Below are 6,242 nucleotides of genomic sequence, written 5' to 3'. Positions count from 1 at the left end.
CGGCCTCTGGACGCTACACCTCAGCCCGGCTTCGCCGGCCCAGCACACACACTTCCGGCCTTCCGCGTCACTCCCTGCCCGGAAGTGACGGTAGCGAGGCGGGGCACGGCGGGACCCGAGCCAGCAAGAGGCGGTCCCGGAAAGTTGAGAGGGATGGGGCGGGGCTTGTACGACGGGGCGGGCCTCGGGGTGGTGAGCGCCAATGAGAGGCAAGCGTGCCCAGGAGGGGCGGTGCCGGCGCGCTAGCCAGGTTCCTGCCTGGTACTTAGCCGGCGCTAACCAGGTCGGCTCCTCCTCGGATACTAATGGGGCTGGAGGCCGAGGGGTTATTCCCCTGGGAGCTTCATGCGGAAGGACAATCAGGGCTGGAGAGAAAGGGGGTCGCTGCGCCCTGCGAAGAGGAGCGGGGTTCTAGCGTTCATCGGCAGCGCTTAGCCCTTACGACTGATTTTAGGGCGTGTGCTTGGTACTCTGATGGCCGAGGCACTGTTGTGGGACATATGAGGCAAGGCACGGAAGAGAGCAGGAAACGCTTTTATTTGGCTGCAGCCAGGTTCAGAGGGCACAGCTTTTGCTGTAATCAATCAATAACCTGAACCCCCAGTTCAGGGAGTTTCAGAGTCTTATACCCAGCATGTAAGGGGAGGGGCTCAGAAGTTTACAGTCTGTAGAAGTTCACATAAAAGCAGCTTTTTCTTTCACTATTCTGGGCAAGTTAGCCCTTCAAGGACAACACCTGAGAAGGGGAGAGCCTCTTCTCCCCTCTCTTTCCTCCCCCTACCAGCTGTTACCATGGAGCCCAATTGGTAACTTCTCTTATCCTAGAAATATGGACATCTCTGTGAAGCCCAGCTCAAGGCCAGAGGCCTAGTTTGCACATTTGTACAAACTGCTATACTAGATACGGTTGTGAAAAACTAGTAAGAGGGTGTCCAGCACCTGGAGTGCTGATTTCTTCCCAGCCAGTAGCCAAGTAAAACAGGGCAACACGAAACAAAGGAAGTTTATCTACATTAAACTCTTTTGCAGAGACTCTTGTTGACAATCCTAAAATCAGCCATGGTGAAGATTTCTGGAGAAATCTTCAGAAATGCCCAGTTAAGACTTTTCTGTAGAGAAAGGGGTGCCACTTCAGCACCGAGGGGTTGGTCCACTCGGCTACCGGCAGGAGACTTAGCTAAGACAGAAGCCGGACGTGGAGTCTGCAGAATCGCCCCTGCAGTAGTGGGAGGAATCTAACGGCCTAATATGAAAAGGAGCGAAGGAAATGTGAGAGGAAGAGATGGAAAGACTGATGTGACCAGAGAAATCTGGGAGAGCTTCCAGAGCGGGTGGCCAATAGGCTGGGGCTTGGACAAATGAAAATTCTTCCTGTAGAAATGGATGTTGGGGAGGTGAGAGAAGAAAGGAGGGCCCTGACCCATAATAAATCCTGATATCTGGCGATGCCCACCAGTCCCCTGAGCTGGAATTGCACATGAGAAACTGCAGGTTGCTGGGGAAGCTCTTGGCCATGTCTGCAGGCAAATGCAGGGTCTTGTGTCTTAAATGAGAGGCTCTTCAGGCATGAGGCAGTGCAGCCACTAAGTAATGCCCTGTCCCACCTTCAAGAGAAGAAGAGGAGGAGATGCCAGGATTAAGAGTAACTGAGTACAAAATCAAAATAATAAATGCCTGCACTCATTTATTTTATGCAAATGTCATACAGTATATAAACTACTTTTGATTAATTATGTAATTTTTATGAAATTTCGTGTTCAAGATGTGAAACTTTTTTTAATATCTATTATTTTTTAGTTGGACACAATATCTTTATTCATTTATTTTTATATGGTGCTGAGGATCGAGTCCAGGGCCTCACACATGCTAGGCGAGCACTCTACCACTGAGCCACAACCCCAGCCCCAAGATGTGAAACTTAACACAGGTTGTAATCAATAATAATACCTGTGGGGACTCCAGCTTTAAGAGCGGGGTTACTAGAAACTCAAACTTGAGTTCCTCCCCAGTTCCCTTTTCCCTACCACTCTGAAATCATCATTATCCAGATTTTATCATTACTTTTCTTTAAAGTTTACCACATACGGATATACCACTGAACAATTATGGGGAAGACTATTGCTTGTGTCTTTATTGTTATTTATTCCAATTTAATAGGGATTTGGCCTGCACATGTGGCTGCCTAGAATAAGGAAAACAGTTCCCAGCCTCCCTTGCAAGTAAGGGCGACCGTGTGACTAAGTTCCAGCCAACAGGAAGTGAGCAAAAATGACAGCTGCAACTTCTAGATCAATCCTCAGAAGGAGGAATTTGTCCCTTCTTTCATGTGCTGTTTGGAACACAGACCATGGGGGCCAGGATGAGACCATGGCAGGAGTGGAGCCAGGAGGAGCCTGGGTTCCTGGGCACCGTGGGGCAGAGCCATCATACCTGTGCAGACTACTGTCTCTGGACTGCTCCATAAGGTAGACAGACTGTCTGGTTTAAGCTGCTGTTATTTTGGATTCTGTTTCATGAAGCCAAAGCTATAGCCTAATTAACTCAATAGTATATTGGGATAAAGCATTTTTGCATTTTTTACTTGTATACTAAATGGAATTATATTGTATACATTCTGCAACTATCTCATTCAACGTTGTTTATAAGATTCACCATCACCATCACCACAGTGTGGTGGGGGTAAGTCATTCTTTCTGCTCTATGGATGCCATTGTTTAAGTAGCCCAGAATATAAATCCATTCTCCTGCCAAGGGCACTGAGTTGTTTCCAGTTGTTTGCCATTATAAACAGTGATGTACTGAGTATTGTTGTACTTGTCACCTCAGTGTCTACATGTTAGAAGTTCTCCAGGGTAAATACCTAGAAGTTGGATTGCAGATTCAAACCCATGCATATCTTTACTAGTAATTGCCAAATTGCTCTTGAAAGCAGCTGTAAGAGTCCTTCCTGGTTTGCATTGGAGGTTGGCAAACTTCCTGTTAAGTGTCAGTTGGTGAGTATTTCCTGCTTCCTTGACCTCGCTGTTTCTTTCAAAACTGTTAAGTTCTGCCACTTCAGCACTAAAGCAGTCCTGAACAATACACAACAAGTGGGTGTGTCTGCTCTAATAAAACTTTATTTACAAAACAGCAGTTGGCCCAGTTGACCTGAAGGCTGTGGACTGTGGACGCTCTGCTCTATGTTGTCCCCAACATTTGATATCATCAGCTTGGCCAATCTGGTAAATAAAATGTAGTCTCACTGAGGCTTTAATTTCTCTTCCCTAATTACAAATGAGGTTAATCATCTATTCATATTTTTGGTTTTCTGTTCACATTTCTTCTGTGAAAGCAACTCACTGAGTTGCTTAGCACCTTGCCATTGCTGAGGCTGGCTTTGAACTCGTGATCCTCCAATCTCAGCCTCCCAAGCCACTGGGATTACAGACGTGTGCCACCGTGCCTGGTTCATTTATCTATTTTTATGTGGTGCTGAGGATTGAACCCAGTGCTTCACATGTGCTAGGAAAGCGCTCTACCACTGAGCCATAACTCCAGCCCTCCATTTTTCTTTTTTAGCTGTTCATCCTTATGAATTTTGAGGCATTATTTCTATGTTCTAGATAAGCAACCCCGTGGCCCTTAATTTGGGTTTGTCTGATGTCTCCACTAATTTTTCATTGCTGGTGTAACAGATTACCACAAATCCAGTTGCTTGATGCCCACTTTTTATTTCTTAGCTCTGGGGGTTAGGAGTCCAGCACAGACCTCGCTGGACGGAGTTCAAGCTACCAGTGGGCCACCTTCCTGTCTGGAGACTCCAGGGTGGGTCTGCTGGTTGGTGAGTGGCAAGACTTGCATCCTTGGTTGCCGGGCCAAAGCCCGTTTCTTGCAGCCACCTTTCCAGGGCTGCTGCCCTCCCTGGCTCGCAGCCCACTTCCTCCATCTTCAAAGCCAGTGACGCAGGGAGGAGAGTCAGGTCCCTTCATGCTGCATCTCCGACCCAGCAGGAGAAAGCTCTTCGATTTTAAGGATTCATGTGATTAGATCGGGTCCATCAGATTATCTGGGATAATCTCCTATCTCAAGGTCTGTGACCTTAATCACACCTACAAAGACCCTTTTGCCACATGAGGTCACATACAGGCTCCAGGATTAAGGGGTGCACATCTTTGGGGGGCCATGATTCTGCCAATCCCCCCATGATGAGATGTGGGTTATGAGGTGGTGCTGTTTCACCGTCCCATCTGGTGACACACGACTTCTGCCCATCCCATCGCTGATGAGGTCTCTCCCTGCAAATCTACCTCTTTCTCTTCTAGAATTAATGAATGGTTTCTGGGGAGGTACTTTGAAATGACATATCTTGTTTCTTACCAAGCTTTTCATTAATTAATATAACTATATCAGTATAGATTCATGGTTCCTATTTTATTCAGTGGGTTATAATTTGTGCTGACTTTTTTTTTTTTTTCAATGCTGGGCATCAAACCCAGGCCTCATGCATGTGACGCAACTAACACTGTTTTGATGCTGGAATTACCCAGATTTGGGTTGCAGAACCCCTCTGTGGTTCCTGTGTTCTTCCATCCCTCCATTCTTTGAGCACCTCCTTGCTTTCTGGGTGCTCCTGGCTGGAATCAGCCTGGTCTCCGTGGATCTCTGGTTCCCCTCAGTGGAGGACAGAGTTGGAGGCCAGACTTGGGCGTTATGTGTCTGCAGCCTTTGCCAAACTTCTGCTCCCAGGTTCCGTCTGTAGATACAGCTAGAAAAGATGTATGTGTGCCTCAATGCGCTGGGTGACCGCACCATACATCCCTGTCTTCATTCCTTCCTGGGTCAGCCACCTGCACTGAAAGACACAGTTCACACCCACCCCTCCAAGCACCTCGGAGGCCCAGGCCTCAGATCTGTCTGGCCAGCCTTCTCCCCACCCATGTTCGTGACTTCCACAGTGAGGTACTCACCTCCGCCCTCCAAGATCTGCGCTGTATGGCCCCATCCGCAAGACACCCCTCCCGCAACTCAGTCACTCCCCGGGTCCTTCTCTGCCTAAATGCTTAAGACGCAGTTTAAGGAAGAGTAGGGCGAGGACACTCCGGGGCCCTTCTCCACCCACACGCCTCCATCCACAAGAGTGCAATCAATCCCCAGAGTGACTGTGGCTTTTCAAGTGTCCCACCAAAGAAACACAGAGGCTGGCCTGCGTTAAGTCCTCACAGGGGCCGTGGCCCACTTCCAGGAAGAATGCCTGGGAGAGGAGACCAGCGCTCCAGGAGCACCAGCGGTGGACAGGGCTGGGCCAGGTCACTTGGACAGCTGAGACTTTGATGACCCCTGAGGCTTTCTGTGAAGTCCAGTGAGAGTGGTCCTCCCGTGGGCTGACCTCCACCTCCATCTGTCTCCAAATCCAAGCTGGAGCCATGCTTAGAGGCCAGGATGGACAGTGGGCTGGCACCGTGGGGTCCTGGAGGCTTGTGTTGGGGCCTGGGTTTCATCCCCAGCAAGGAGGGGTCAAGAGCCCCCCTGGCTCAGGCGCTGAATCATGTGCAAACTCAGGCCCTGCCCCTTCCTCTAGGAACCCTTCCCTTCCAGTCTTCTGTGCTCCAGCAGAACTCTGAGGCCACCCAACACAGGGTGACATCTGAAGGGATGGGGGTCCCAGGCCTGGTGGCCTCTGTCCAGCCGGCCTTGCTTCCCACTGTTTCTATAAACCCAGAGCCATAAAGCTCGCCACAGGCCCAGCAGGCAAGAATGGATCTAATCTAGCATCTGCAGCCCTTGAGGCTATGGCTGGACGGGAAGCTGCTGGGGCCAGTCTGTGGGTGCTGAGTCAGTCCACTCCCTCCCACACAGAGGGTCTTGGGACCAACCAGGACCAATGCCAAGGGCCACATCCCAGGGGCAGCCTGGGGACAGACAGGCTCAGGGAGTCTCAGGGTGCAGTCCCCACACTGGCCCTGACCTGCGTGTTCTGAGTAGGGGCATGAGGGTTGAGGAGTCCGACCCAGCTGTCCTGTTCCCACCCCTCGGTGGGGTTTGAAGGGCTCCTGTCAGTTCAATTCATTGGGAAAGGGAGAAGAAGCTAGCTCCGGCCACCCCCAGTGTGGCCAGCTGGGTGGGTCTCCTCCTTCTCTGTCAGGGCCTCCCCCAAACCAAGGAGGACAAGGACCTGGCTTAGCCAGTCCTTGGCCCTGCCCTGCCTAGATGCTTTAGGATGAAGCATGAGGAAGGGACAGGGAGCAGAGTTGGGGCTGGGTGGG

This window comes from Marmota marmota, unplaced genomic scaffold, assembly GCF_001458135.2.
Source record: "Marmota marmota marmota unplaced genomic scaffold, marMar, whole genome shotgun sequence".
Classification (NCBI taxonomy): domain Eukaryota; kingdom Metazoa; phylum Chordata; class Mammalia; order Rodentia; family Sciuridae; genus Marmota; species Marmota marmota.
This window is presented reverse-complemented; position numbering follows the sequence as displayed.